The sequence below is a fragment of the Zalophus californianus genome, chromosome 5 (genome assembly GCF_009762305.2).
Source record: "Zalophus californianus isolate mZalCal1 chromosome 5, mZalCal1.pri.v2, whole genome shotgun sequence".
NCBI classification, from domain to species: Eukaryota; Metazoa; Chordata; class Mammalia; order Carnivora; family Otariidae; genus Zalophus; species Zalophus californianus.
In genome coordinates this window covers 91,986,921-92,012,650 of record NC_045599.1, presented here as the reverse complement: position 1 = coordinate 92,012,650, position 25,730 = coordinate 91,986,921, and the positions used below count along the sequence as shown (strand labels likewise).

The 25,730-nt window shown below is 47.4% G+C and overlaps 1 long non-coding RNA gene across 2 annotated transcripts in view; it reads left to right on the top strand.

Annotated features, from left to right (window-relative positions):
- Nucleotides 1-25,730, top strand: part of LOC113929149 — a 178,107-nt gene that overhangs the window by 83,020 nt on the left and 69,357 nt on the right. The window contains exons 3-5 of one of the 2 annotated variants that reach the window (XR_003522119.2): nt 6,931-7,011; nt 20,832-21,083; nt 22,309-22,356. This is a non-coding gene — a long non-coding RNA (uncharacterized LOC113929149). Of the gene's footprint in view, nt 1-6,930; nt 7,012-20,831; nt 21,084-22,308; nt 22,357-25,730 lie in introns of those variants that run through there. The other variant, XR_004820092.1, reaches the window with a different exon arrangement.

Below are 25,730 nucleotides of genomic sequence, written 5' to 3'. Positions count from 1 at the left end.
GCTTCTGGCTTCTGTCTGTGGATAGACCAGGGTTCAGGAGAGCTGTTTGTCTTATGGCTGGGTAGGATTTGCTCTGATCCATCCCACCACCCTCTACTCAGCCCATTTCTGGGAAATGGAAGCTGATGGACCCATGTTGCTGCATCTCTGCCCTCAGCCCTTCTCAGTGACTGCCACCCCACAAAGACCCTCCCCAGTACTCAGTTAGTGACAACACCAAGCCCAAGTCAGAATTCAATGGGAAATTTTTTGTGGCTGTGTTCACACCTGATGAACGTCTCCCAGGGTGTGTAGCCAGTACCAGGCACATAATTGGCATCCAGTAGGTGCTGAATGCTGCATGTGGAGGCCAAAGGTCATTTTGAACATCTTGTCTATCTTTACTCCACTTCGTGCTTTGTAGCTCCTTTCCTGGTCTTCCCCTCGGAGGCATCAGTGTTAAAGATCAGCTAACCTGATATCCGAACCTCACTCCCCCGTGTGTCACTTTCACAGTTATTTGTAATATTTAAGTACTAATAGACATGATCAAATAGATTCTTTCTTTCTTTCTTTTTTTTTTTTTTTTTTGCAGTTTTGGAAAGAGTGAACTTCTTTTTTAAAAATTTTAATTCCAGTCTAGCTAACATACAATGTTATATTAGTTTTAGGTGTTGAATATAGTGGTGATTCAACAATTCTGTACATGACTCAGTGCTCATCATAAATGTGCTTTTAATCCCCTTCAACTATTCACCCATCCCCCCCTGCCTCCCCTCAAACAGATTCTTAAAATTAACTTTTTTAAAAAACTCAATCTCATTTTAAAGGAAAACTTTAAGGGCTTGATGAGCTAGTTACATTTTTATAAGCAGAAAAATAAATCTGTATCAGTTGGAACGAAATAAAATTAGAGAGTGTTCATTTGCATTCCACCTGTGGACTGTGCCTCACATTTGGTTGATACAGTTGTGAGTGAACCTCTTCATGGTGCAGGTGAGGAAACTGAGGCCCGGTGGTATGAAGTTACTTGCTCAAGGCCACACAGCTAGCCAGTGGCTGAGCTTGGACTTGAACCAGATCGTCTGAGTTATTTATGCATCTTGGCAGTCATCTATCCCTCTGATTCATGTGGTCCCATGAAAATGTTTGGAGTGCAAGCACAGCTCCAGGTGTTGTGGCAGATGCAAAGAGTACAATGGAGGGCCTGTTATGGTAGACTCAGGATTTGGTGGGGGAGACAGTGTTCCAACAAACCATCTCAGTGTTGAATTATGTGACAAGAGCTGTGCTAGAGACAGGCAAAAAGGATCACGGGAGAGAGGAGCTCAGGGCCTGGGATTGTGCATCTGGATTCTCGTGCTGCCCTTATCCAGGGCTAAGGTGATACCACTCTCCCTGCAATAAATAACACTCAGCCACCCCTTTTCCTGCCACACAGTCTTGTTTGTGGCATAGTGTGTTGGCTAAGAGAGCACAACCTCAGGGGTCCCTCTGACCTGAGTTCAAATTAGGTGTGCACATCACTAGCTTTGTGACATAGTCACCCCTCAGATGCTAGCTTCCTTCTGTAAGATGAGGTTTAAGTGACCTGCCTATATTTTATAGATGTGGAAAGGAAATGAAGTCATGCATATAAAGCACTGAACATTGCCTGGCCTATCATAGATACCCAAGAAGCGAGAGCTCTTATGTGTTCTAGACAGATTGTTGCTACACACACCTGCCATATCCCTTCCTCACACCGAATCATGGGCATCTTTTTCTTCTTCCCACAATCTATATGATAGTGCAGAGCCCCGGTGTGAGGGTCTTTAAAACAGCCTCTCATGTGATCTAGGGCCCTCCAGTCAGAGTTTGGGGCATGTCCTTTGTCAAAGCACTCATCTGTCTTGCACATGCAGATGAGAAGTTGACCCTTAAACACAACTTGGGAAGTGACTCCCATTAACAAAAGTCAGCCTAAAAACATGGTGGCCTCATGGTCTTTAGGCCTGGCAACTGGAAGTTGGGTTGAATCTGTCTGACTTCATTTCTGGAGGCAAACGTAGCTCCAACATTACCCAAATTGGGCAGTGAGGGAATTCTCATGTTCCCAACACTTTCAACAATGTCCCATTATGCTTGGTGAGTCACAATTGGGCCCTTGTCCATGGAACAGCATGTGTCTGTCTGTAGTGAGTACAGTGCCTTGCTGTATGTTTGAACTAATTTCATAGGCTTGTCCCCACCACGGATGTTACTTGCCTTCTTTTCTGACGGTTGCTGGAAGCTTGTATCAGAGAAAGCCAGAAAAGGAAAGTGCTATGATTCTTTCCACTGGGCAACTGTGCATATTGGAGGTAGTGCCCGGGAAGGAAAGTTGGGTTCAAGATGAATTAAAAGTAAAGTCCTGGGTATCTGCAAAAAGGCACTTACCTTAGTTGGCAGGTCAAAGAAAACTCTCACGTCACCTGTAATTGTTGTGGCTAATGCTGAGGGCTTGCTTTCCCTTGACAGGCAGAGGAAGGGACAACAGAATATTGAAACAGCTCCCTGGACATGCCAGGGTCAAGGAGGCACTGCAGACTGTGTGCAGAGACAGCTGATTTGCTTCTTGTGTTGTTATGATGGTGAACTTGGACAATTGCATAGACAACGGAGAACCCCGGGAAAACAGACTTGGTTTCTAACATTCCAAAGGGGGCGGGAAGAACTGCCAGTGTCTACTCAGTTCCAAGGACACCCTGGCCTGTTGCTTTTTCCCACTGCCTGGCCCACATGCCTTGGCTGTGCTGAGCATCAGCCACTCAGAAGGTGAGCCCAGGGCCAGCCTTGCTTGCACCCTCTCAGACCTCCGCACCGTTGCAGGTACTGGAATGCCCACATCCCCTCAGTTCCCTGGTGAACTCCTGGTCAGCTGCCAGCAGCCAGGGGAGACTACAGTTTCTCCAGTGGACCCCTTGACCTTCCATCCTTTGGGTAGCTGCCTCTGGTCCCCTCATAGGTTTACACCCTCTACTGTAGTACTAAGACGGAGAGTTAAAGCTCCTTGGCAAGGTCTTTGCTGGTTGCTCTGTCTCCTCAACTAGGCAGTGGGCTTTCTGAGAGCAGGGACCTTGGCTGTCTTGCTCACTCTCGTGTTCTCAGCACACAGGACACTTCCTGGCAGGCAGAAGGTGCTCAGTAAAAGCTCAAGTGCCACATGAAGGCATGAATGAATGACTAGCATCCGCAGGTAATACTCTGTGTCTGGTGAGGCGTTGTCAGTTTCCTGGAGGCCCGGAACTCCTGCAATTAGCCATTCCAGTCTGTTACTATTTTGTCATTAGACGCCTCCCTTTAAAAGTCCCATCTGGGACCTGTTCTTATTCCTCAGTACCTTAGCATGCGTGAGTTGGCAGGATGACAAGGTACCTGAGGAAATAAACGGGGCTTGGTGTGATTTTGGGGTGGAAGGAGGGCAGTGTAAGTGTGTGAGGCAAGGGGTGAGTAAGAAAGATCTGGAATGAGGCTGTGGGGTACTATCCAAGCAGGTCCCTGAACTGAGGGGCTCCTTCTGGGCCTGACACCTAGGGCAATGTCCTTGATGGGGAAGAGCACTGGGAAGGAGAAGGCAAGAGGTCGAATGTTTCTATTAGCCTGAGGCCAAGCCTAGGGGAACTTTATATGTAGGGAGGGGGGCAGGGGAGGCGTCCCAGGTGAGTTCCGGGTCCTTGTTTCTAGCTTCTTAGACAAGGTAATTCCTGAACCCACTTCCATTCATTTGTTAATTCATTCATTGACCTAAACCACACTGACCACCAGAATAATGCACCAGAAGCTGTTCTGGTTGTCAGGGTATGGTGAGAAGCAAAATGGACAAGTTTCCTGTCCTCACGGAGCTTACAGTCTAGTTGGGGAGAAACAGATACTAAACAAATATATCTGTTATGATACCCGATAACCATTAAGTGTCCTGAAGAGAAATGGAATGGCGAAGGCCCGTGGTAAGCCATGGTGTGCTGTTTTAGATAGGGCGGTCAGTGTGGCTATGTTGAGGAGGGGGCACCAGGGCAGAGAATAAGGGACGGGACCCTGCTATGTGGGTTGGTCACTGGTGGGAGACAAAGAGACTGAACCCAAGTCCAGCTCCCTTGCTTTTGGCAAGCATGTGGGATGGGGAGACATCAGTTCCCTTTGGAAGTAATTCTTTCGTCTGAGCTGAGTAGGGACCTTTGACCAGGCGGGTGTGCTGGGCGTCCTTGGCTTTGAGTTGGCTACAGTACTTCCCACTGAGCCTCAGTTTACTCCTTTGCAAAGTGGGGACGGCTTAGATCCCCTTCGCAGGGCTCTGTTGAAGATTCAGCGAGCTGACGTGGTGACTGTGAGGGACCGCGCCCAGGAGTATGATCTAGACATTCCCCACATGTCAGCCTTCTGGGTGTGGAAGCTCCACAGCAGCTGGCGGCCCACTGATTCTGGGGAACTGTTGGACACCCTCCTTTACGCCCTGAGCCCGACCCCCTACCTCTGCCCCAGGACTCCCAGTAGGGTTAGGTTCTGACAGTTTAGAGGCTAAACTTCACAGCTTTGTGACCTGGGGCACGTTGTGGTCCCTGTGCAGTTTCCGTATCTGTAAAACAGGATCAGAGCAGTACTGTTTTGTGGGGTGTGAGGGGAATGGAGCTGATTGTGCCAGGGGGCCTGAAGCCATGCCGACCACATCGCCCTAAGTAAGTGTCTGTCATTCTGCCCATTACTTCTGCACCTTCCCAACGCCCCTGAGACTTCCTGTGGAGAAGAGGCCTGTTCCATTCATCTCTTGGTTCCCAGTGGTGATGTCAGGCTTGGCAGAGGGTAGGCCTTCAGTAAACGTCGGATGGGTGGGTGTGGCTGGATGGATAGGTGGATAAGTGGAGGGATGAGCTTCTTTGTATTCCTCCTAAACTTTATGCAAGGCTGTGAAGGTGATGAAAGAAAATGTGGAGGGTGCTGATGGTAGAGTTTGGAGAAGGGGCAGAGCACGACATAAGCTTTCCTGCAGACATGCCTGAGGACGGAGGGGAGAGGGTAGCTGGCCCCCCTCCGCTGGTCCCGCAGCCTACTGGGGGTGGGCTCCGTGCCCAGCGCAGCACAGCACTATCGTCTCTTCTCCTCACAGCCCCCGTAGGGGGTAGTAGTACCGCTTCTCTCTTACAGGTGAGGAAGCTGAGGCTTGGAGAAGTGAACTTTCTTGAGGCCACACCCAGGACTGCTGATTCCAGAACCTTTGCCCTCAGCCCTTATGCTCCACGGTTGGGTCTGTTCCTCAGCCACATTATGAACAGTTCTGCTATAGAGCGCTGAGCTAAGGACTTACTCTTTGGAAGTCCTTCATTCATCTGAGGTGAATGGGGACCTTTGGGAGGCGAATGGGCCAGCTCTGAGTGCTAGGCATTCTCAAGTTGGGGTTGTTTACCCTACCCTCCTCTTGGGAAAATTCTGTGATCTCTCCAGAGCAGTTTGGCTGAGTTGATTCAGTTCACAGGTAATGATAAAGCTGGTGTCTGGTGATGTACACCCTGAATTCAGAAATGTGATCATAGAAATGAGAAATTGAGAAAAGGGGGGTGGGATCTTAGAATGGAGGAAACGAGTGTTTATTGAGTGCTTACAATATGCCGGCGCCTTGTATATTTTCTCAATAGTCTTTACTAATAAGGGTTCCTCCTGAGATTTGAACCTGGGTCTCTAAGGCTTCCAAACCCTGTCCCTTAGACTGGGAATGAGCATTGGTTGTGATGAAGAGGGGGTTCCCCAAGGTTCAAAACTCTCTGTGCACCCAGTGTCCTGTTAGAAGTCTAAATGTGTATAAGTTCATAATTGCTATGTTTTCCAGTCATTTGACAGCTCTCATTTGCTCCATCTCAAAGAATGCTGGGTTTTCCTCTATGCACCTCCACCTTTCAGGGGAAATTACACTGTTCAAAAGAAATCCCAGTGTATATACCCGAAAGAATCAAAAGCAAGGACTCTAAGAGATATTTGTAAACCCATGTTCATAGCAGCATTTTTCACAAGAGCCAAAAGGTAGAAGCAACACGAGTGTCCATCGATGGATGAATGGATAAGGAAAATGTGGTACCTACGTACAGTGGACAGTTAGTCATCCTTAACAAGAAAGGACATTCTGACACATGCTACAGCATGGGCGGATCCGGAGGACATGATGCTGAGTGACATAAGACAGACACAAAAGGACAAATACTGTCTGCTTCTACTCACATGAAGGCCTTAGAGTAGTCAAATTCCCAGAGACGGAAAGAAGGATGATGGTTGCCAGGGCCTGATGGGGAGGAAATGGGGAGCTGTTGGCTAATGGGTATAGAGTTTCAGTTTTCCAAGGTGAAAAGAGTTACAGAGACAAATGGTGATGATGGTGGCACAACAGTGTGCTTAATGCCACTGACCTGTACGATGAAATATAGTTATGATGGTAATTTTGTGTTATGTGTATCTTACCACAATAATAACAACAGAAGATATCCCAGGTGTGTGGGTGCAGTTTAATATTCTCTGATGGCAAGGATTTGAATTTCACTTCAAGGAACTTACCTTTTTTTTGATCCTTACTAGTTAATGGGTAGGAAGTGGGGGTAAGGTGGGATACTGTTGGGTTTCTCCAAGTAAAGCAGGTAGTTCAGTAACTCCTGGATTCCTGGACAAGGTTCTCATGGGTGGAGAATCTCCCTCCTTGCCCTCTCCCTCCTCCCTCCCCCCCCCTCCCTCCCTCCCTTCCTTCCTTCCTTCCTTCCTTCCTTCCATGTTTATCAAATGCCTACCATGCACCATCCACTCTGCCAGACACTGGACACAATAATACGTGATCTGTGCCCAAATATGTTCGCATTTTCTTCCATTTTTACTATGTTTTTGTCAGTGTATATGCTGTTTTGCTTAATATTGATTCATGTTCCATTTATTTTCTATGCTGTTTTTTTTTTTCCCCAGAGCAGAATCGAGCAGTTGCTTCTCCTTTAATTTCTGATGCTTTACAAAGCCTGAGCTGAAGGCTGCACCACCAGAAGCTTGGTAAGTGTGGGTGACTGGCCTTGGCTGGGAAGCTGCTGAGTTCAAGTGGGAAGGGCCCCAGAGAGTCAAGTGAGTGCTTTCAGTTTTCAGAGTCTGGCATCGTGGGAATTTGCCTGGCCTGCTGGATGGAGAGAGGCTGACTTGGATTCTGTGGGCTTGGAAAGATAGTCAAAGGACTCTTCCTTTCCCTGAAATAGCCATGCATTTGTTTAAAGACTTGAAACGGTTCTGATGCTGGAATTTCCCTCTGTGTTTATTTTCACATCTGGGTGATGGTCTTCTGCCACCGAAGGACTTTTAATGAATCACTTCAGAGATTGCTTTTAATGTTTCCCAGATGAGAGGGGGCTGGCGCTCATCTTTCTTCTGAGGCCTTACAGGGCAGGACTGACTTGGCTTCCCGGCTGGCCGCCTGGAGCTGTCCCTTGGGGTAGGCAGACAGACATTTTTCGTTTTTCTGGGAAACCTGTTCCTGCAGAACTCCTCATCACAGGGCTTTCTTTCCACGTGAGGAAGGGGAAAAAGGTGGACTGGAATATAAATAAAAGACATAGACTGGTTTTAATCGGTTCAAGATGTTCCAAGTTGTGCTTGCTTTGGGAGCCCTGGCAGATACCACCTCTCTGCGTTCCCAGGCTCTAGTCTGCAGTGGTGGGAGCTCCAGGAGACAACAGCGGCTGGGGTGGGCTTCCAGAGCACAGCTCGGGAGGCTTGGGAAGGTGTTGGCTTAGCTTAGGAGTCACTGGCTGCCAGGCATCGTTCGATGGACGCCTGTTCCCAGGGCCCTCAGGAAAGGCCAGCAGTGGCTAGCGTCCCTATAACCACTTCAGGTCAATGGTTTCCACTCACCCTTAGCCTGACAGACAGGCTCCTTTGTGGTCACATGCCTGCTCCGTGTCCCTCTGTCACCTCTCACCCTGACCCGTACTCTGTGCTCCAGCCACATTTCACACACTCTGTTGGGTACTTTCCAATTGCCCCCACCCCAGAGCCACCCTCCACTCCACTCTGCCCAGCTCTAAGCCCCAGGGATTGGTACTTGGGGTACATCATCTAGACTTCCCTGCCCTGCCCTCTGGCTTCCCATTGGGCTTGCTGGCTGGGGAGCCCCATAGGAGAATCTGAGGAGGAAGGGAGGGAGAGGTGGAGGTATGTATTTCCTTGGCTCCCATTCTTTGGGGTCATCTCAGGATGGCTGTGTGCCTTAGAAGTCTCAGATTGTCTTAAGATGGCCCAGTGTATATAATTTTCTCTTTCTGTCTTCGGGTAACTGCTGCCGGCCTTCATTCTTTTGAGTCCAGGGGTGGTACGGCCTCTCGAGTCCTGCACTGTCTCTTGTGGTTTCCCTGTATCTTTCCATACCTTTGTCAGTCATCTGTTTACTAAGCCTTTCCTGAATTCTCTTCATTTGAGTATTCCTGCTGGCACTTAGACTGATATATACATGGTGTCATTTTATACACTTGGATCTTTCCCGTGTCATTTCTTCTGCCAAGAATTCCATTCTTTGCCTTGGCTGCCTGTTGAACTACTCCATGTCCTTCAAAATTCCACTGAAATGTCACCTCTGGGAAGACTGTCTTGAGTTCCTCATAAGAGTTCATTACTCTACCCCTTGGCCTTCCATCTCTCTTTGTGGTGTCAGTCTTGTCCATAAACCCTCCATCCCCATCCTCACCCCTTGCTAACAGACATGTCCAGACGTTTCCCTCATCAAAATTTTATAATGTTTAATTCCTTCAAAGTCTGATTCAGTGACTGTCTAAAGTGCTTGCTTCAATGTGAGGCCCAGAGTAGATGCTTAATAAATGGTAGCTCTTATCAGCCTACTTCATACTAAAGTGTGAATGGCTGTGTGGTTTAATGCATTATCCCTCCCAGGAGCAGCTTGCATTTATAAAGGACCTTTTAAAGTTAACACTCCCCTCAATGAATCTCTAAATTGGCAGAGGGGAGGAAGGTCAGGGGATCTATCTCTGGGGCTTCGCAAATTATATCAAGTCCAAGGCCTCTCTGTCTGTAGGTTTGAGAAAACAGAGAATCACTTCAGGTGATTCAGCATACAGAGGCTGCTTGGAAAGAGGACAGGTTGCTCAATAGTGGCCTGGGGGAGCAGAGTCTGTGGAAAAAGACAGATGTGACTGGACACATCTCTGCTCAGCTAATATACCCTTCTAGTGCTATTGGAATGTGATTTTTTAAATTGTGACTGGCTGACTTTCTTCTCTTGTGGTTGAGTTTATAATAACATAGACTATGACTCTAGTTTTGCCAAAGTGGAAAAAAATGCCATCCAATGGATTTTTATGGTGGTTCTTAAACATTTTTAAAAATATTATTAAAGATGTAGCTCAATAAGTCTTTAATGTCCTGCTTTGGGGCTGACGAGCCAAGGCACAGACTTATGAGGCTGGGTGTGAGCCGCTGAGGGATGCTACACCTGGGGGGTGCCAACACTGGTTTAGTTGCTCTGTGCAATTTTGCCTAAAAATGGAGCTACCTACGTAAGTACAAATCCAGAGTATTTTGATCTTCCATGGCTTGGGGCAGAGATCAAAGCTAAGTGTCTCACTCCTCATTAAGTTCAATAAGCCAGGGAACATGCTCTGTTCCAAGAAGTCCAAATACCTCCTTCCTGGACTCTGGAGAATCACAGCTCATGTCTCAGGTAGTGGAGAGGCAGGGCTGAGTGGAAGCACCTCTTGCAAAGCTGGCCCCTTCCCTGCTCTTGGAGAAGAGGGGCCGATCTGTCATAGCTCCGTAATCAAGACATTTGGGGACATGTTTTATAAGAGCTTCCATGCAGCTGGCAAAACGGCAGGATTCTTGGGGGAGAACCAAAAGTGGTGTTTGCTGAGTGTCTTGGAGTGGTTATAGGGCAGAAAGTCTCTCAGGGGGGTGATAACCTCAGGTGAGCAACATGGAAGTCCCAGGCACTCTGTATTTGTTGCTCTCCCACCCCCACCCCCAGCTTCTTGTGTCATCAATGTCCCGAATTTCCCCTTTTCCAGGAACTTCCATGTAGTCACCGTGAGGTCCCAAAACCTGGGAAGGGAGGCTTGTGAACTGGATGGCAAAGGGGATCTGTCCTGGTCAGGAATGGCAGCCCGAGTTGACCTTCTGCTGCCTACCTGAGGTCTCCAGCCCCCCTGTGGTCATGGGCTGCACCACCCAGCATGGCTGCGTCTACACACACCTTCGGTTGCTCTCTGCTTGCACCTCCGTACCCAGGAGATGTTCAGGAAGCATTTGTCAATGGAATAACTCTGAACTTTCACCTGGTAGGCTCTTTGTTGTCCTAAGATGCAGTTCATTTCACCTCTTCTCCTCAGTGTTTTCTTGGCCTGGGCCCTGTCTCAGGAGGCCACTTCCATTGGTCAGAGGGGAGGGACACTCTTGCTTTGTATCTCTGGCCTCAGGATGGCATCCTGTAATTCTAGCTTTATGGCTTCTGGCTCTTGGGCTCTGGACCTTCTCTGCACGTTGCAGTGTGGCATAGGGCAAATCCCCCTTGTTTCAAAGAACTGCACATAAATATGTTCAAGACATTTAAAAAATTTCCAGTCAAAATATTTTGGGAAGAACAGCCAGATTTTGTAGAGGAAAAAAAAAGGGCAGTTTAATGGGCAAAGATATTCTGAGTAATTCTACGCTTGGGTGATCATCCAAGTCAAGAAGCTGTTCGATGAGCATTTTCAGGAATTGCAGCCTCCAGGCCGGCTTGTCGTCAGAGTGTCTTCCGTGGGTCACATGGAGGGGTCTTGGTCATCTCACTGAGTGGTTGTCCCCGCCCCACCCTCCCACGACCCCCCCCCCCGCCCGCCCCCGACACCCCCTTGGGTTTCTACATCGGGAAGGTGACCGGTGAACGTGATTTGCCTTAGGACGGGTAGTGCAGGGACACAGATGGACTAAGCACTGCTTTGGTCTTTCCTTCCCCCACACCGGGAGGCAGGAATGCCTTCCCTGGAGAGCTGTGTGCCCACCTGGAGGCAGTGGGATGAAATGAATGGCCGTGAGGAAGCCCACACCTGCAGTTCCTGGGGCATTCTCCCATCTCACCTGAGCACACCTGTTGCTGGTTTCTGACTGTCTGTTTCCTGGCGCAGGTGCATTGGGGTAAAACCGAACCTGTGGCAGAGATGGTGAAGCTACTGGCCCTGACTTTTACATTTGTGGAGCATTCTGTTACCCGAGGGCGGTCTCTTCACACCTTTGTGCCTCAGTTTCCCTCTTCATATGGCATAATGTTCTGGTGCAGCCGGTGGGAGATCATGTTCTGAAAAGGGCTCTGTCCTCACCTGACCCCATTTCCTCCCATGTCCTCAGTGGTCTCTCTTCATCTCTTGTTACTTCTCAATTCTATTTTACTCTCAGCTGGTTGCCAGTTTCTCTTCCTCTTAGATGCATGTTGATAATAACTTGAGGGGTATTTTCTTTAAAAACACCTTAAACGTAAAAGAGGATTCTGGAAGGCCAGAAGCCTTCAAGGTGCAGATGAATGAATCTCCAATGACGATATTTCAGCAGAGATTTTTTTTTGTTTTTTTGTTTTTTTCAAAAGGGAGTCTTTTCTAAAATGCCTTACCTCCATCCCATCATGGTGGCAGAGAGCCTTTATATAATATATAATTTACATAATTATATAATATATATGTTATATATAATATACTTTGCTTTTCCTGCTTAATATTATAACATCACTATATTTTCTTGTCATTAAAATTATTTTATAGGCATCTACTTTCTAACATTTTCTTATAAAAAGTTTTCAAACAATGCAGAAAAATTGAAGGAATTTTAGAGTGCTCACATACCTGCCACTCAGTCTGCATGCATTAATATTTTTAAAAATTTATTTTTATTTATTATTAAATTAATAATTATTTTTTACTTTTAAAATTTATTTTATTTTAATTTTTTAAAGTTTTTTTTCATTACATGCATTGGTATTTTACTGTGCATGGTTTTATCGTGTTTCTTCCATCCAGCCCTTCCACTCTACGTCCGTCCATCTGTAATTTTGGGGATGCATTTCAGAGTAAGTTGCAGCCATTAATACACACCCTCAGTATATACTTCAGCATGTGTATTACTAGAGTTCACTATTTGCTTATAGTTTTTTCTGAACACACAGTAAAATGCACACATCTCAAGTGTACTGTTTGTAGACATTAATTTCTTAAAATGTCATTTCTATTTTAGTTGTGTATTCCCACACTTTTTTTTTTTTAAAGATTTTATTTATTTATTTGAGAGAGAGAGAGAGAAACAGCATGAGAGGGGAGAAGGTCAGAGGGAGAAGCAGGCTCCCCGCTGAGCCGGGAGCCCGATGTGGGACTCGATCCCAGGACTCTGGGATCATGACCCGAGCCGAAGGCAGTCGCTTAACCAACTGAGCCACCCAGGCGCCCCTTCCCACACTTCTTTACTGAACAGTTAATTAATTAACAGGGGCAGGTGACCACTCTGTATTCCCCATTTGGAAGCTGGAGGCCTAGGCTCCTCTCTTCTTCAGCAAGGAGAATTGTTGCCCCACCCGATTCCCATCCAGTGTGGTCTCTCGACATCCGGGTGAGGGAGGCAGACCCCTCCCCTATCCTCCTCCCCCGCCAACCCTTGGTCAAGGCGGCCCAGAGCCAATTCCTGAGGCCCTGTGCTGTACCCTGGCCTTGTCCAGCCAAACCCAGGGTGCTGACTCTGTCGCCCCTACATAGTTAAATAATTGCGGACATCAACTACCATGCCAGCGGTTGTGTAGTCCTTCCAGTTTCTGAAGTGCTCGCCTCCATGTTCCTTCTTTCAGACCTCACTGCAGCTCAGCGGTCTACCCATGATGGTGGCGATACCGGGGCTCAGAGCTGGGGGGTCATGCAGCTTGGGACTGGATGCAGGTCTGTGTGGCATCATGTGCTGAGCTGTTCCTGTGGCCCCACAGAGCTTTCACCTGCATGAATTCCCAGGCTGTGAAGTAGTGACTATGCATATCCCCAAATATATGTCATCGTGACTTTCTGGGAAGTTTGGTTTGGGCACACTGTTAAACTGGCTGGGGTGTGGGGACGTGGTTGCAGACATAATGACATGATTTGCTGGTCATGTGACAGGGAGATGTATAGTCTGGTGGAAAGACCATTGGTTTTGGAGTCAGCTGATGTGGGTTCTTCGTATCTAAGCTGTGTGACTTCAGGCAAGTCACTTATCAAGAACCAGTATTTTTTTAACTGTTTACTATATGCCCAGTGGGGTACATACCTAATCTCATTTAACTCCCCTCCCAGTGCCCTACCATTATTTTCAACCTTGCTTGGTAGATGAAGAAACTGTGGCACAGAGAGATGAAGTGACTTGTCCAAGGTCACACGGCTGAGGAACCCAGACACTGCGTAGCATCTGCAACCTGGGGATAACCAGGGCCTCCTTAGGGGTGCCTTTGGGGTTGTGAGGTCAGATGTGTGAAGTTTTTTTTTTTTTTTTTTTTTAAGATTTATTTATTTATTTGAGAGAGAGAGAGAGCGAGCCTGAGCAGGGTCAGGGGCAGAGGGAGAGGGAGAGGGAGAAGCAGACTCCCTGCTGAACAGGAGCCTGACGTGGGGCTTGAACCCAGGACCCCAAGATCATGACCCGAGCAGATGGCAGATGCTTAACGGACTGAGCCATCCAGGCGCCCCGGATGTGTGAAGTTTTATCTCCAGAGAGAAGTAAGCTTCGCTCCCTGCCTTCATGGTTCAAACACAGAGGCTACAACTGGATGCCCCTGGGCCAAATTTGATCCACATGGTATTTGCTAGAGAGATTTCTTCTTTTAACTTAGATTGTCAACATTGAAAAATTGAGAGAATGTACATAACAACATCTTTTTCCAGCTTACCTTAAAAAATCTGAATACGTGGACAGAGCAGGTCCCTGTTTAGGCATGAAGCTGCTGGCTGGCTCAGAGGCAGCTGATGCTTGCTCCCTAGTTCTCCACAGTCCCCACCATTCTCTCTTGTATCCCACTTCCTGAGGACAAGCGTCAGTGGCCATTTCTCATCCTGTTGCATTGTGGTTTTGCTGACACTGGCCCACTTGACTCACTGTCTGCCTGGCCCCCATGGGCATGTCGGGCTGTAGACAGAGCAAAGACCAAATAGCTCATGGGGCACATCCTTATTATTTTCCAGAAGGGAGCCACAGCTTGGGTCATTTGCTATCTATGAGAATCAAAGGTCAGGGTGTTCTCATGGTAGTAAACACATGTAGGTACCGAGGACTATTCGGAAGGTATTTACTTCCCAGCTAGTCACACACTGGTGGTCATACAGAGCTTTGGGTGAATGCTGTGGCTGTATCTAGGGCTGTCAGTTTTGGTCTTCCAGGCATTTTCAGCACATACCCCACCCTGGCCTGTAGTTTCCAGGTCGTTGCCCAGGGCATGGCAAACATCCCTCCCTCCTGATTGTGCACCCTATTCCCTAGGACTTCAGTGTGGGAGCAGCAACAGTAACACAGCATTTCCCCAAGTAGAGCAAGCAGTTAGGTAACACACAAGCATTTTTTAAAAATGTTAATTGTTAGGTATTTTTTTCATGAGAACTAGAAAAATGTAACTAGCACATCAAGTCTCTGATTTTATTTTTTTAAAAATTATTTATTTATTATTAGAGAGAGAGAATGAGCAGGGGGAGGGGCAGAGGGAGAGGGAGAAATAGTCTCCTTGCTGAGCAGGGAGCCTGACGTAGGACTTGATCCCAGGACCCTGGGATCATGACCTGAGCCTAAAGCAGATGCCCAACTGACTGAGCCACCCAGGTGTCCCAAGCCTCTGATTTTAAGAATATTATTGCTTAGGAGGAAGCTACATTTTAAAAAGAGTTATTTTATCTTTTTTTTTTTTTTTTAAATAGGCTCCACACAGTGTGGGGCTCGAACTCACAACCCTAAGATCAAGACCTGAGTGAGCTGAGATCAGGAGTCGGACACTTAACCAACCGAAGAGTTATTTTAAAGTTGATTTACAGAGAAAAAGCAAGTAAATGCTGCTATAGGTGAAAAGTGACAGCAAAAGCACGCGGTGTTTAACTCATCAATGTCTGAAGTTTGGGAGAAACTGCGTGGGGCCTCTGTCATTCTCTCCACTGTCCTTGGGCCACGTCCAGGGGCAGGAGACAGGGTCCTCTCTTATCCCCTGCTTTACCTCCATTGCTTCCGCGAGTCTGGGGCACCTTGACCTGGGCATGATGGGAAGCTTTGCTGTCCCTAATCACAGCTTCTCCTAAGTCTGTCATGTGGCCTTTGCAAATAGGCCCTGTACGGGCCCTGAAGGCAGTATGCTTTTGAAACTCAAGGCAGGAAAAGACTCCAATCGTGTGTCATCCCTTCCTTGGGGTAGAGGATACAGAACACCCTGGCTGCTGCATGAATGGGGGATTATCCTGGGGTAATGCAAAATAGCAGGAGAAGAACAAAACCCTTACCAGTTAGTAGTTTTGAGGAAACAGCCCATCATAGGTGGATGTGGCAACTCTATGTATGAACAGCAGTTGTTGGAAGGAACGTAAGGATTGAATCGAGTACATGAACTTGGCTGAATTTCTTCACTTCTCTGCAGAGTAGCATGTATACGTGTTCAATAAATGGTTGCCTCTATGAGGATGGTGACAAGGATCTTTCTTCCAGTGCTGATGTTAATTTAGAGAGAAAGAGGAGTTGTATCTTGAGGTTTTGTGTTGGAGTTTTTGCCCAGGAGAATATCTCGACAAAGAACAGTCTGTTGACATATTAACGGCCATACCCTAGGGGCACCATTTTCCTGTGCCTTTGTTTGGTCTATGAGGACAGGGAACATTCTATTCTGTTGGTCATAAGGCCAGACAGTGGGAGGAGAGGGCAGCTCTAGGCACTTGGCTACTTTCTAGTTTGGGTAAAAGCCAGTGAAGACTGCCTACAGCTCTCCCACCTGGCTCCCATGCATGAATGCAGTCAGAATTTACTAAGTCCCGGTTGAGGGTCCAGTGGAGGGAAGGGGCCGCATGAGTGTATTACTTTGAATGGAGATCACTAGAATTGTCAATATTGCAATGCAGTATTAACACAAAGGGCAGAAATGGCCCAAAGAAACTAGCTTGGCTTCTCCCAGAGAGAACTCCCCACTGAAAATGCATTCTTCTCTTTGGTGGGTTTTTATCTAATTTGCAGTTACTGTCCTTGATTTTGCCACAGTGACATTTTCTTGTTTCTGTATTTTGATGCTCCCCTCAGTGGTTCCAAAAGGACCCTGCCCCCACCAACATCTTGGCCTTAGCCAGTGAGACAGTTTTCAGACTCTTGGCCTTCTGGAATTTTAAGAGAACAATTTTTTTTTTTTTTTTTTTTTTTAAGGCACGAGCTTTGTGGTAATTTGTTGCATTGGCCCCAGGAAAGTGGTACACATAGCTTTCCTTCATTCAGTCAGTACATCTTTGTTGTGCATCATCTGTGAAGTATTGGCCATCCTTTCTCTATACAGTGCTTCTGTGGGGGAAGGTGCCAGTGGGAGATGCCACATCCTATCCAGTTATAGCTGAGTTGGTGACTGGTGAAGGAATGTTCGCCTCCCTGCTCCTCAGAGGCTCCTGCTGGCTCTCTTTGATCAGCAGGGCTCTGAGCCTGAGCTCAGGGATCCCGTCTAGAAGAGGAGAAGGGCCAGGATGTCTGGGAGCTGTGAGATGGGGACACTGTCATGTCCTGGCAGCATCTTCGCAGCCATGACAACCAGAGCCCAGCTTGGGCTGAGCACAGGGAGCTACTGCTGGCATCTGGACACAGTTATTGCAAAATCCAGGTGCAGTAACTGCAAATTACATTAGTTTCCTGGTACCACAAAGGTAGCAGCTTAAAAGGTAGTGGCTTAAAACAGCACAGATTTATTATTATTACTATTTTTTTGCAGTTCTGGAGACTGGAAGTCAGAAATCAGGCAAGGTGCTGGCCTTCTGGAGGCCTTAGAGAGGAATCTGTGTCCTTGGGGTTCCCACCTGCTGAAACCACTTGCATTGTTTGGTGCTGGGCACTGGCTTTATCTTCAGAGTGCGTCACCCCACCTCTGGTCCATCATCACATGGCCTTCTTCTCTAACTCTGACTCCCCTTGTGCCCCTCTTACAAGGAGCCTTGTGACTACACTGGGCCCACCGCGATACTACAAGGTCACTTCCTCATCTCAAGGTCTTAAACTTCATCATATGTGCAGGGCCCCTTGTTCCAAGGTCACAATCGCAGGTCCTAGGAATTACAACAGGGACATCTTTGGGCCTTGGTACTCAGGGCCATTATTCAGCCTACTGCCGACCCCCTAGAGCAGAAGGTTGCCAGTGCACTTTGAGCTTCAGTAGACCTGGCCCACAGCTCTGGAAGGTGATGGTTAGTATTCAGAGCCTGAGGCCAGCCTTTTTCTGTGTACCTGTGAACAACACCATGTGGCTTGAGGGCCTCATGTAGCCACCACTTGGTCTTTGCTGTGCACTTACCAGGTGCTGGGTAATGGGGTCTTCAGTGGCCTTTCCAGAAAAGAACATAGAAGTGTGATCATGAGATTTTGTGAAAAGCACTCAGTAATTACTGTAGGACCCAGGGAGCTGTCTGGGAAGGATTCAGAAACACTTATGACAGATGCCTGTTGATTTTCTGTCCACGGTGCTAGGGTGCTAGAGCTCCTTCTTTTTCTGAGCACTTCCTAACTAATCTGAAGCCAAGCTGAGCATTAGTCTAAAGCCCCAGGTAAGTCCATGTTGATCAGGACTCCTGTTCTTGCTTTCTCATCTACCACCACAAGAACATTATATATAGCAACTATTTGGGTTCCTCTAAAAAAAGATCTTGGGCCACAGTGATTACACCAGATTTAAAGGTCCATGGGGTTAATGGAAGGTGGTGGGGTCTGTAGTCACAGCTTTGAGAACAACTGGAGTTCATAGTGAGGGGAGAGGATAGAAGGAGGGGCAGCATTGTGAATGCTGCATCCTTTTAAAGATAAGCAGCGTTTGGAAAGAGTAGATAGTAGGGCCCAAGCTATTTCTAAACTGCCATGATTGAGTGTGTTATGTGCAGGGATAGGCTAGGTAGGGAATACCTAGGCAGCCTTTACTTACAAATTAACCAGGATTGGTTGAACAGGATAGAAATATAACTGGTTTAAGCAAAAGAAAGAAAAAAGGAAAAATTTTGGCTCAAATATCTTCAAGCTCCCATAGATCGAGGCTGCCTTCAGGCATAGTTGGATCTGGGGGTCCAAATATGTCATCGAGACTCCATCTCTCCCTCTCAGTTCTACTGTCTTCCCATTAGCACCAAGGTCCTCTGGACTTGCATCCTATCAGCTAAGCAACCTCACTGGGAAAGAAGAGTGTCTTTCCCAAAAATTTCAATGTAAGTTGTTGGACTGATTCCCATTGGCTTGGTTTGAGCCGTATGACCATCCTTAAACCAATTAACATGTGACCCGGAGGGTGTGATGCTCTGATTGTCTGGGTCTGGGTCACCGGTCCCTCCTGTCCTGCAGCCATGATAGGGGGTCAGACCTAACTGAAACACCAGCCCTGAGAGTGGAGGAAAGTTGGTTCCCCAAGGAAAATTGATTGTTGTTAACAGAAGATGGAGGAGCAGTGTTGGTGAGGCAGAAATAGCAGAATGTCCATGGCAACTTACAGCACTGGAAGGGCTTGTTGAAAGGCTGTTCGATTACTTTCTAGAAGGAAAGGAGCATGTGTGTTGCTGTTACAAATCTTCCTGAGAACATTTGTGTCATCATCCTTAGCCCTGATCTGCAGTTAGGGGGCATGGCCCATTAGACTTCAAGACAACTGGGGTTTATTTCACGAAGTTTACAAAGTAGAGGACAAAACACACTGGCTTTGTAAGAAAGCAAAAAACTAAAAACAAAAAAAAAACATTTGAAGATCCTGAAAGTTCAGAGCATTATCTTTCCCAAGTGAGCTTCAGGGGACACAGAACAAACAAAAAATGTTTATCAATATATATAAACTGTACCCAGAAATACCATTCATTAAATGTATCTTCAGTGAGAGACTCTGGGAAGGTCTTAATACTCTGGGACATGCAGGCTCTCCCTTTTAATAAAGGGAGGCTTGTTCTGGCCAGTTGTTCTGGCCATGGTCCAATGAAGCTTGCTACATTCTATCTCCCAAATTCCTGTTCAATTTCCTGTGGAATTCTTCTCTTTTTTCTTTTCCTTTCATCTTCCTTCCTTCCTTCCTTCCTTCCTTCCTTCCTTCCTTCCTTCCTTCCTTCCTTCCTTCCTTCCTTCCTTCCTCCCTCTCTCTCTCTCTCTCTCTCTCTCCTTCCTTCCTTCCTTCCTTTTTTTTCTTTTGAAATTGTTAAAATTCCTTTTCCAGCCTGAATCTGTTTCCTGGTTATTTATAAGAGCTGTGTGCCACCCAGAGGTGGCTGGTTTTTCAGACAGAGACATGAGCATTTTGTCTTTAGTGTTCCTCCTTAATTTGAATGTGGAGTGAAATGTGACCAGACCCAGGGTTTGGTCAGGTGTCGCCATGTCTAAAGGATGACAGTAACAGTTAGGGCACTTTGCTTTGAAAGCAACAAAAAACCCAGCTCACACTGGCTGAAATGCTACAAGGAATTTATTGGCTCAAATGTCTAGGGATTATAAAGCTGCAGGCATAGTTTGATCAGGCATTTTTCACCTGCTTTATTCACTGATGTAATAACCTTGGCACTTAGAACACTGTTCAGAACAGTAACTATTTTTTGAATGAAGAAAATTTTTTCTGACTCTGCCTTTTTCCGTGGGTTGGTTTGTGGGTGAAGAGGCAACATCTTCTGTCTGTCCTTTCTCTCCTCTCCCCTCTGCCAACAGTGCTCCCACTTGCATTATTATTTTGCTAAATCCTCACAACTGCCCAAGGCCTCTAGCATTTTCTAGAAAAGGAAACCAAGGCCAGAACTCTGGAAGAATTTACCTTTGGATAGTCCTTTTACCCTCCTGTAGGACACTGATGGCAGCTATTTCTCTTCAAATTTCTCAGCCCGTACCTTCTGTTTATATAGCCCAAATGAGCCGCTGCCCCTCAGCCAGCAGGGTAAGGAGCTGAAATTCACTTTCTAGTGCTGCTGGTCTATATATTTTCAAGTTGGCAGCAAAACCCTTTTCTAATCATAACCACCATTAGTTTGTGAAACGGGAACATGTGGTGCCTGGAGCACTCCACGAGGGGAGCAGAGAGCCCTGGGCCACCCTGGGGAGAAGCGTTGCTGTGCCCCCCCACCCCCCAGGCCAGGCCTCTGCAGCACTGGAGCTGTGCCAACTCTAGCTTTTCTGAATTTAAACCTTTTATACCTCCGGAGCATCCCGAAGCTCACATTGTCTTCTTTTCTTTAAATAAGGTCTTAATTATTATTATTATTATTATTATTACTATTATGTTCAGTTAGCCACACTGTCTTTTTTCAAATGACCAGATGTACCTTGATTGTGTGTTAACTGGAATTCCAGTTATTTATTTCAAACAGTTAATTTTTTTCATTCTCTTATTTAAAAATGTCTCATGTCCTTGGGCTGAACCTCCTGATGGAGGAGGTTCTCCTGCTTCTCCTGCTACTCCTTATGGATTATATATCAAGGAAATGCCTCTGAGGCCTGTTGGGCCCTGACACCCTTCTGGAAGACAGACTTTGGTGAACCAAGTCCAAGGTGAGAAAGAGGACAAACAGAGCCCAACAAAAAATTACGTGGTTTGAACTTCAATCAAGACCCCAAAATCAAAGGCAGTGTGTGACAGGTCCCACACAGTTGCCAGGATTTTTAAAATGGACCTCTCTTGCCAGGCTGAGGATCCACAGAGGCTGGCCAGAGATAACATTGAAGAGAAGCCAGGAGTCTCTCCAGTTGTGGTGTGGGATCTGCACCAGTAGCCTGGGCCAGGGCCCACAGCATTGCATGCGTGCTCCACTGGGTCACTTCACCACACCACATTGCCTAGCTCTTCGTGAACCCAGACAAGAAGAAGACACCATTAGCAACTCGATTGCCAAGTTGGTCCTTCCTCTCAACCCCCAGATCGGGAATTATCCTGTCAGGTAAGAGGGGAAACCGTCTAATAGAAGGCAGAGCAGGTAGGTGTGCACGCACCTGCTTGAACAACCTTTCTTGATAAATGGGGCAGAGCCCATCTGCATGGAGAGCTTTCTTTGTCCAGCATTGTCGTCAGTGGTCTCAACAGAGAGATGAGAGGGACGTAGGCTTATCACAGTTGCGGCTGAAACAAAGCCAGGATAGAAAGGCAATTCTATAGATGACAGAAAGAAAGCTCCAAGAGGTCTCAGGCTCCAACCAAGCGTGAAATGTAACAGAGAGCAATGTCAAGTCTTAGGTTTAGATCCATGAAATCAATTCTGTCATCCACACATCAGTGGGAAGGCCTGCCTTTAACTCCCTTCCTGAGGTACCAACTCTGAATGTCTCTCTGTTTGCTCAGAAAGGTTCCTTCAGGTCTGCAGACCTTCCTCATGGATCCCTTTCCTCCCTGAAGTGGTTTCTGGGGCTGTGTGGGAATGCTCTGCCCCACCCCATGTGGTGCCCTCTTATGCCAATACCATCCAGCCCTGTGGGACCCACCTGGGGGACAGAGTGGGGACTGTGGTTTCCAGAGCCACACATAGGACATGAAGCTCCATAGACTGGGGGCCAGGCAGAGGCTTCACAGGACTTTGGGGTAGGCAGTGCTGCTGAGTAGGAAGTGGCCGCCACACACTGACAGTTGCTGGCTGTGAGGTGGGCCTTCGAGGCTACCATAGACCTTGCTCCTCATGACTTCCCGTGCCCAGACCACCTGCTCTCCAGTTTTGGAGGGCTGGGGTCTTCAGGGCTCTAGTCTCTGCTGGCCTGGCTTCGTTTGTTTCTGTCAGGATCTTTATCACAGCTAAAGACTTTTTTTTTTAGAGGTATGTAGTATATGAGTAGTTTAAATGTTCTCTGATAGTTCTTTTTTTTATTTATATTTTATTCTCTCCCAATTCAATATATATATGTATATATATATATATGTGTGTATATATATATATACACACATATATATATGTAAAACATGTGCAGCCTTCTGTGAATATTGAATATGGAAGCAATTACTCGAGGTTGCAGTAATTACTTTTATACAACTAGAGTTGGAGACTCGTGAATCAATTCCATGCCCATTAGCAATGTATGCTGGAGCCAAGATTTTCTTTTCCTTTCTTTTTTTAATAGGACCGGACAGTGTTGAATCCTTGAAAAAAAAAATAACACTTTTTTTTTTTTTTTTTTAAGCTGACAGCACATTCCATCTACTCGGCAATGTAGAACTAATGAAGATGTAAGTGTAAGAAAACCTATAATTGAATCCAGCACGTAGCAAGCATAGTTTAACACAAAGCACACCCAGCTGAAATCACATGTGCTAGCTAGCGGTCTAATCCTGTCAGGGCAGCCAGCACTAGGAAATATTTCTGGATTGTGTCTCAGGCGGCGTTTGCTATCCATGTAGCCAAGGCGGAATAAAAATGGCTTCAGGCTAAGTCAGGGAACACCCCACGTGCCTTTGATAAGGTTGCCCTTGGGTGGATTATTTAAAGGGTAAGGATGGGAAAAATAATCCTGAGAAACTGAGGTGTTTGGACGAGAGATCTTCTCGGAACTTTCCTTCCGTTTCCCTTGACAATGTTTGTCAGCTCCCTGCATGGTGGCCAGAGGTGTGTCTCTTCCCACATTGCAGAATTAGGGCAGTCCCTCAGGGACGTGCCTTTTGGTCCCAGCCCTCGGGTTTCCAGCATTCAGGGCCTGATCAACCCAGCTGACTAGTTCCCTGCGTCTGAGGACCCCTTTGATGTGTGGTCAGCGTGGGAGGGAGACTAGAGTGGAAATAATGTGTTTTCCTTTCAAAATTCTTGATTGATGATTCACTGCCAGGTGTCCCCAGTGCCCCCAGCTGCTCTGTCCCCTGCAGTTGCTCCCTCGGGGTGAGCTCTCCTGATGCCTCGTCCTTGGCTCTGCCTTGCTTCCTGGCTGGGGAGGGAAACTGCAGCTTTAGCCACCAGAAACAGGGCTCTGAATTGGTGCCTGCCAAAGGCAGGCAGGCATGTTCCTTTGCGAGCCTCTTAGACCTGCCAGCCTCACAGAAGGAGTACCAGGCAGCAAACCGCTTGAAGTTGAATGCCTCTGGTTGGCTCCTTTAGGGTCCATCACTCCCTGTTGTTTCCCACCTAGCCATATTCGGGTTCTCGGTGGCTCCCTGCCCCTCCTTGACTGAGATCACCAGAGCTGTGCTTATGTGGAAACTGTAACAGATTTACACAGTGACCCCCACCACCAGGCTGCCCCCGCTCTGTCCCCAGTCCTCAGGTTGAGGGCATGCTTCGTGGCCTGGCCCCGGGGGTGATGGCATGCTGCTCCAGGCTGTGGAAGGTAGCATGACCTTCCGGGCTAGGCCCCGGAGAACCGGGCCAGATGTGCCTCCAGACCCCGTCCCCAGGACCTCGGAGGCCTGTGGTTGGAGCTGCAGGGAAGCCCCTGGGTGTCTGCTGAGCAGGCGGCCTCCATCTGGACACCCAGCCCTTTCAGCTGTTGAGCCCTAGTTGGAAGAGGCATTCCAGGGACATTCTTTCTGTCTGGATCAGCGACTTGGCCTGAACTATGAACCAAAAACCGGAACAAACTGCACCAGTTTGCTCAACCTCCAACCAAATCCAAATAGTTTTTATATCACTAAGAACCAAACCAGAGTTCTGGGGTTTGGTTTGGTTTGTTTTCCCACCAGAGAACATTCAGTGAACAGGGCCAAACTGGAACAGGACTCGTCTACCTCCTCAGGCAACTGAGGATGAACACAAAGAGAACCTCAGCATGGATTTTGGACCCAGTTGGCTCATGGGCCGGAACACACTAGAAGGGAGGGTTAGATCCGCACTAGGTTGACTCCAGGATGGAGAAGCTATGGTGTCAGACCTCTGCTCAGAAGACAGGCAGAGCTGCAATCCACATCTCTGTGGACGATGCTCTGTGGCATGGGTGGCCCAGAAACTTGCTACCAGGCAGCCACGATGCATGCAGGATGCCACAGACGGGGACAGCACCATGCAACAGGTAGGGACTTGAATAAAATGATGTTGATTTTTCAGAAACTTTTTCCGGTCTATTCTGGATAAGTCAGTAGGCAGTTAGTTAGCTCCTGGCACGTGCTAAGGCACCTCCAAAAGAAGAAAAACTGTACAACTCCTGCTATCTCGGAGCCCATGATACACCTTGGGGGTGTTGTGTGATGACACAGTGTACCAAAGAGAAGCTGTAATGGTTTAAATAGCATACCCCCCAAATTTGTATCTGCCTGAGAACCCAGAAGTTGACTTTATCAGGAAATTGGGTCTTTGCAGATGTTTTTAGTTGAGGATCTCGAGATGAAATCATCCTGGATTTAGGGTGGGCCCTGGATCCAATGACTGGTGTCCTTGGAGGAGAGGGCGTAGAGAAATGTGGGGAGAAGACTGTGTGAGGACAGAGGCAGAGGTGGGAGGGAAGCAGCCACAAGTCAGGGGACGCCTGGGGCCACCAGAAGCTGGAAGAGGCAAGAAAGGAATCTCCTCTGGAGCCTTTACAGGGAGCACAGCCCTGGTGACACCTTGATCTCAGACTTCCAGCCTCCTGTATTGTGCAGGAGAATAAATATCTGTTGTATCGACGCCATCCAATGTGTAATGCTCTGTCATGGTGGCCACAGGACACTAATATGGAAGCCCTGGAGACCCCCAGGGCCTGCCACACCCACAGCTCCTTTCTGAGGAAAATGGTATCTTCTATGTAATTAACCACATCTGTGTCCTGTGGCTTTACTGCCCTAGTCACGCATGATTGGACCAAAGATTGGCCGGACACATGATGGTGGCCGCCCATGCGGTGCCTGGTTCCTCTGGAAGGCCTTCTACTAACCGTTGTTTGACCAAGGGAGGCACGTACGCCCCATAGGGGCATGGTGGGCATAGAGCGATGGAGCCAGGAGACAGAAAGCATGAGGCAAGCAGAGTAGGAGAGAGAGAGAGAGAAGGAGAAAAAGAGGAAGGAAGGCTCTGTTGAGAGTGGCAGTGTTATTAGAATCGGCAGCTGCACGGCCCCCGCTGAGAGGACAGGTCCCTGTGACACTCCACAGAAGCCCGAATCTGGTTACTGTGATTTTGCTTGCTTTCTGGGCTCCTTCACTTCCTCTGGATTCTTAAAATTCATCCCCAAGTCCAGAGAGAGCGGGAGCATTTCTGTCCTCTGCAATCTGAAACAGCCCAACCGACACACAAATACCATAGAAGTGAGACCACCACAGAAAAATAGGAGCTCGTGTGGGTTGTGTTTAATCCAAGGCTCATCCATATAAATTGCTTGCTGGCTGTGTTACCCTGTGCAGGTTACTTAACCTCTCTGAATTGCGGCATCCTCTTGTTATCAGATGGATTAATGTCATCCTTCAGAGGGTTTTGTGAGGATTAAATAAGCCGTAGAAAGTGACATATCCACTACAATGCCTAGCACAAAGCATGCCCTTGATAGTTTCCTTCCCTTCAAGTGACTGGACCTGAGACTAGACGGGTCCGGGCCAGTCGTGTTGGAAACAGACGTGTGCTTCCGGTTTGAACCAGTCTGGCAAGTGATATTTTGAAAATGCTTTGGTTGGATTTAATAACAAAATTTAAGTTTAGTTTGGAAATTTA